This window comes from Corvus brachyrhynchos, unplaced genomic scaffold, assembly GCF_000691975.1.
Source record: "Corvus brachyrhynchos isolate BGI_N302 unplaced genomic scaffold, ASM69197v1 scaffold283, whole genome shotgun sequence".
NCBI lineage: Eukaryota > Metazoa > Chordata > Aves > Passeriformes > Corvidae > Corvus > Corvus brachyrhynchos.
The window spans coordinates 315,223-321,638 of NW_008237409.1; the positions used below are offsets into that span (position 1 = coordinate 315,223).

At 46.4% G+C, this 6,416-nt stretch overlaps 1 long non-coding RNA gene across 1 annotated transcript in view; it reads left to right on the forward strand.

The window, feature by feature from the left end:
- Nucleotides 1-6: 6 nt before the first annotated feature.
- LOC108445893 overlaps nucleotides 7-6,416 on the forward strand; it is an 8,026-nt gene continuing 1,616 nt past the window's right edge. Inside the window, exons 1-2 of the long non-coding RNA XR_001860914.1 lie at nucleotides 7-3,707; nucleotides 4,677-6,008. This is a non-coding gene — a long non-coding RNA (uncharacterized LOC108445893). The remainder of the gene's footprint in view (nucleotides 3,708-4,676; nucleotides 6,009-6,416) is intronic.

Below are 6,416 nucleotides of genomic sequence, written 5' to 3' on the forward strand. Positions count from 1 at the left end.
GCTCGGGGGTCTTAAGTGTCTTTCCAGCCTCATTGATTCTGTGAGTCCATAAAGCTGTTGCTTGCTTGCTTGCTTGCTTTGAAGGTGCTTCTGGGAGACCATGGGTAGAGCAAGTTGGGGTTTCATTTGCATCAGGAACAAAGCAAATCAGGCCTGGAAATGCTGCCTTGTGTGGTTTTAAAGATCTGTAGCAGCAGTTGTGGAGAGAGGGGGTGGGGAAGCACGGGAGAGGAGAATGGCACACAGAGAAATTTTCATTCAAGCAATTAAGGAATCACCACACTTTTATGATTAACTTCTTGTTCCCAGGTTGAATGCAGAAACTGTTATTAGGGGCATTGCTATTCCATACCTGACACGAACAATGGGAATATTTGTTCTGCCTGTGAGGATTACACCTTCCATTAATCTAAGTTTTATTGAAAGTTTAAATAACAGACAGACAAAATTTGATCAATTAGCAGTGTAATTCCAAGGAGATGTCACAGTGAAATTAAATCTCAGGCATTTTTAATGCAAAGAAGCCTTGGAGCTCCCTCCAGTTTTCTTTCTCAGTACAGTGTTTAGATTTTAATTGAAAGTTTATTCTGCTTTGTGCATCTTCTACTAAATTTTGATTTCAGACTGTAATGAGAACAGTTTTATATTACAGTGTTTGTAGCACTTCACAGATAGATCAAAGATACCTCATAAATGAAGGAAACAAACAGGTTTGTGTAGGATCCACTAGTCATGGAAATCTCTGGGAGAAAAGAGATGTTAATAAAACGTGGGGAAAATGAGAGGGAACTGGTGCTGTGATGAGGAAGGATGCAGGGGGGGGAACCAGGCAGCTGTGATTATTGTACCCACGTGCTCAGACCCTGGGGGCTCACTCAGGGGCTCCTCCAGGTCCCCCCCAGTGCCAGACAGCTGGGGCTGTTCTCTTGCTCATTCCATCCCAGACAAAAGCTGCTCCCTGAGCCCACCTCGGCACTGCTGCTCCTCTGCTTCCCAGCTGCCACGGTCCCCTTCCTGCCATCCCACCATTTCAGCTTCCATTACCTTATATAATTTCTTTGTCCCCAGTGGAGTGTTATTGCCATCGTTACTGCTCCACGTCTTCCATTTTTCTTATCACAAATGTCATTCTCATACAGCAAATACCAGAAGTGCCACAACCTTCCTGTGAATCTGTCTCAGTGCTATCTTTGGAGACATACCTCATCTGAAAAGGAGAAATACTGAAAAAAGCTGTATATTTTTGGGTGTATATTTTTGTCTGGATGGATGTCAGGGATCAGCTTATCGGGCAGCTGAAGCAATGCAAATCCCCAGTGTGCACAGTTCTAGTTTTGTTACACAATAAGAGTTTCTGGTCAAACCTGGGCCTTGATACCCTTACAAAAAGCTTCCCAAAAGTGACAAAGACTCCTAGTTTAGCAGAAAATACTGATGAGGAAAGGTTTCTCAGCGATAGTGGCAGCACAGAACACAGCAGCAGGGACTGAGCTGCTGGGTGTGCAGCACACGGGCTTTGATGGCAAATCACTCCAGACTGTTCCCCTGTCGCCATCAGATGAGCAAATAACAGGAGGAACTGGTGCTTGTGAAAATTAACAGATGTGGCTGCACATACCCAAGCTCTGTTATCTGTAACTGTACCTACCACCCTGGTCTGTTTGTGAATCCTGGGGCACCAGGCAGCCGGTGCCCTGGCTGGGGCACACCAGCTCTCTGTGGCATAATCCTGCCTGGGAGGTGAGGATTTGGGGTTTCTCAAGAAGTCATTTTTCTTAGTAAAGGCAGTGATTAACCTTGCTTCAGTCACGAGCAGCAGTATTTAAAACAACCAAAAAAAAAAAAAAGGCAGCTGAGAGCTGCCTGCAGCTTGGCTCAGGCAGCCGCTCCTCCATATGGCGTGTGAAATGCCAGCACATGAAATTAACTCTCATAAATAAGTAATAAGGGCTGATTTGCCCAGATCTGGATGGGCTGACTTCCTGTGGAACACAGCCCTTAACCGTGGCATCATTGTAACTGCAGGTGTTTGAGGCCGCAGAGTTCCAACAAAACATGTATTCTGGGGAGAACCTGGAAGGAAAAAAAATGCTTTGGGAAGGGGGCAGCGTTCCAGCCTCATTCCAGGGTGCTCAAGGAGGAATGCCTGTTTGTGTTTTCAGAATTTAATGTTTCAGTTTTCTGACACTTTCCACAAGTCAGGCTCAAGGAAAACTATATTTTGTTCAAACAGAGCCTTTGAAGTAACCAAAATTTTCCCTCTTCCAAAGGACTCCTTGTACGGGAATTCTTTTTCATCTCCAGAACATGAGAAAATTGAAATCATGAAACTTCCTCTGAAAAATCAGAAAGATTTTTCCTACATCACACATCTCATGTCATCTTTCACTGACACTGCAGGGGCTTCAGACTGAAAGTCCTGTTCCTGCTAGAACAGAAATTCGATATGCAAGAAGGTGGCAAGATTTTAAGTAGAACTCTAAGACTTAGAGTTGCCCATCTCTGCTAAAAATGATTAAACACAAATAGTCAAATTCTCACAGACCCTGAGGACCTGAGACAGCAGTTTTTCAGCTCATCTGCAGGAAGCCTTCCCAAGTTCCTGGTGTCCACTTGCAGCAGGAGTTGGTTCAGGTATTGACCCAGCGGAAAGGGCCAAGCACCAATGTCTGAATCCCCATTTCCGGCAGCACCATGGGTTCCTGGAGGCCTGATCCTGCTTCGGGAATGACTGGGAAGCCACAAAAACAACGGAATTTTTCTTCAGTCACCCTGAGTGTACAGGAAGTGGTGTCACTGGGAGTCACAGGGACTGATGGATGGTCCCCAAAGTGCAGCAGTACCATCTGTCAGAGCTGGGGTTAATGGGGGGGAATGGAAATAGCCTGAGCCTGGACAGCTGACATCATCTGCTAAATTAACTGAAAACCAAGGCACACTGTACTCCTGCTCCTCACTTGGCTGTCATTAACCCCAGTGACAGCTGCAGCTCGGCAGTGCCCGAATCGACACGGAGCCTTGGGCAGCTGGTGGGGGCCAGTGAGCTGGGCTGGCATGGCCGGGCTCTGCTTGGACATCACCCTGAGCACTGCTGTGGCACAGGGTGACCCCCCCCTCATTTCAGTGGGACACCAGGCTTGGCTTCAGTTTGTCCCCAGCCACTCTTAGGGCACAGAGAGGGACTCACAAAGAAGGGGAAAATTCCACTCAGAATTCATTCCCGTGTGTGGCACAGAGCATCTCACGGGCGAGACTGTGCATCCTTGTCACTTCTCCAGGGCCTGGTTCCTGCTCACAGCTGGTATCTCTGGTACCAGCTGGTGGCCTTCAGAACCAAGCTCGCTCTGCTGCCAACTGAGAAATGTTCCAAATGCATTTGGTGCTCGACTGCGGAGTGCCGCCTGTGCTGGAGACCAAATTAACCCACACCTGACAACGTGGAAAACCAGGCATTTAATTTTTTAATGGCTTCAAATACTTTACTTCTTAATTCCCATTTGTGGCATAAATACTGAAGGAAATTAAGTTATTTAAGAGCAAAAACAGATCCTAATTTCTGTTTGATGTCTTGTTCTCACCTTACAGGAAGAAAGGTACATTCAGAGGCTGGTTTTGGCTTGGAAGGCACCACCCGGCAATGAGAGGCTCCAGCTCTTCCTATGGGTGTGATAATTCACAGTTTTAATAAGTTTTTTCCTGTCCTGAAGGTAAAATACAACACTGAAACTGCCAGGAGCAGTTTTCTTGGTTTGTGGTTCCAGCATGGCCTTTTCTGACCTTTGGACATATGCCATGAATGCTTTAATCCCAGCAAGGGTTTTATCTTAAGCAGATACGAGGAAGGATCTGAGAAGTAGGTCAGGAGACATTAGAGGCTGTTTGATTAATTGTGAACCATGTGCACAGCACGGCTTTTAAGCCTGAAATACCATTACTTGGATGCATTGAAGCTGCTGTTTTGTTTTAGAAAATAGTCAAATGGACAGCTAGTAAGAGAAAGGAGAGAGGAAGGACTGGGTTTCTGGGGACCAAACACCATTTCAAGCAGGAAACCACCCCCACAAGCAGTTCCTTGTGTTTTGAGGTGGCAGCAGCCCCAGCTGTGGCTGCAGCAGCTCTGAGGGTCCAGCAGCAGGGACCGGCAGCACCCGAAGGGCGCAGGGCGAGGCTCGGGGGTGGCGATGGTGTTATGGACAGGGGAAGAGGAGAGCTCCAGCTGTCTCCTCTGCTAGCAAAACAGTGCTTTGGGGACACTCCTTAGATCCTTTCCTAAGTATTGACAACACTTTTTTCCCCCCTCACAGTGCTTTCCCAGCCTGTGTCTGTCCAGGGTGCAGAGTTTTCATTTCTTTTAATGGTTCTCAAGAAATTATTGAGAAATCAAAATACATTTCAAAGTTATCTTCAAGGCTTACTGTGGTTCAAATGGTTTCTTGAAATCCACAGTGCAGATGCTATTTTTCAAAGCTTTACTGGTCCCCAAATGATTGTAATGGTGTATTGACTGGCTTTACTGGGGTCTTGGGAGTTTAGAAAGGGAAAAAGTAACTTAGCAAGTGAAAACCCTTTAAATATATATACATAAAAGTTTTTGAAGTTCATCTAATCTGTCTCTAGTTTGGGTATTTATAAACCAGACACTGTCATTAAGGTTAACAGCACCTTCCCGTTCCCAGGAATGTTACAGCAGTCAGTTGACTGCAGCTCCTTCATGCCTCAAGGAAGAGAAACCCACCCATCTTCCAGGCTGGTGCGCCCCTCATGCTTCCGAAACTGCTGCCAGGAGTGACAGCTTGGTCTCACAGCACTTCCCTGCAATTTCTGGAGAGCCCAGGATCCTGAAATGTCCACGTAACAGCATTAAAACAAGATGAATATAGCTCCATACCCTGGATCTGTTTAACCTGATAAATAGTTTCAGTTAATGGACAGCAAAAGGAATGATGCTCAGTAAATTTGATTTTATGAGCCTTTCACTTATTTGCTGTACCCATTAGGTCGGAAGTTAGGTAATGGTAAGTGTCCATTAGTGCATTAGCTCAGTGATGAGGGAGCTGAGTTGGAAAAAAAAGAAAATGGTGGAAAACCCCCTGAAGCCATGTGCATTTATTAAGCCTGTTCGTTAGTGACGGTAATGGACACTGAGCTGGAGAGACGTCGGAGTTTGGTTCAGGTGGAAAGTACAGCAACCCCTGAATCCCCTTCTTCCTCCCCACAGCATCTGGTCCGTGTTCCTCCTGCCATGGGGAGCCTGGGAGAGCCACAGGGGCTGTAAGGCAGGGATGGGGCTGCTCGTGTTCTCCTGGGAAAGTCTCTGTGCAGTGCTGGTGGCAACCTGGGACTGCTCCTTCCAATCATGAATACATGACCCAGCTCGTAACAACCAAAATAACCATTTCATTGATAACCCTTTCTTTTACTCACTTCATTTGAATTTTTTTCTCTGCCCAGGCAAATTAGTTTTTAAAATCTCTTTTCTCAAGTTTTTTGCTACCCTGGGATTATTTACACACCCCACAAAAAGCTGTTTACTCTTCTGGGTAATTCAATGAACATTCACTTGCTTTGAATTAATATGCAGCATTGTTCCAAGCGCAGGCAATTTACTGGTAATTGGAACATCTCCTTACCCTGGAAAAAACATCCAGCCTCCCAAGTTAGTTTTCACAAGTGGCATTAATGCAGCAAGAGAGCCAAATTCCCTTGTTTATGTGCTAGCAAGGAAAAATGGGGCTTGTTAGCAATTAGAAGGTAAATTTTCTTCCCCTCCCTTCCTGATGGTGCTTCCCCTGTAGCTGTGAGGGCTGTTCAGGGTGACTGGAGTCTGTGTCCCCCCATTGCCAGGGCTGGGTGAAGTCCTGCTGTGGTGTTTAAGCAGTTTGCCCGTGATGTGTTGCAGGTGCTGGAAGGAGTTTGGTGGGTAAAAGGGGTTTGCAGCAGTGTGTGGAGGAGTAGGGTGCAAAGAACCTTTTCAGCAGCAGTTGATCTCACCTGGATGCACATCAGAGGTATGTATGGGCTTTGAGCTATTTGTAAACCAGGTGACCACTGCAGAGAGCTTTGCTTGCAGGATGTAGTAGGAATGTGTCTGGCTGGTGCCCAGTGGATTGCACTGTCCCTCGCTCAGCTGGTGATTGAGAGTTAAATCCAAGAGCAGTGTCAGGCTCAGCAGCAGACATGTTTCCATCTCAGTCTGCTGGGTGCACTCTGACCACAGACAGGCCACGCCGGGATAGAGACCTGTCTGTGAAGCTAATGGAACCTGATAGATAGAAAATGAAATCTGTTTTCTCTGCTCTGTTGTCTGCTCGCTTCCCTAATTTGGTTCCACTTACAAGGGCTACTTACAATGCTAACGCTTCTCCAGGGGTTTCCCCGATAATGAAAACAACTTTGTTAGGGACTGAGGACAGGGA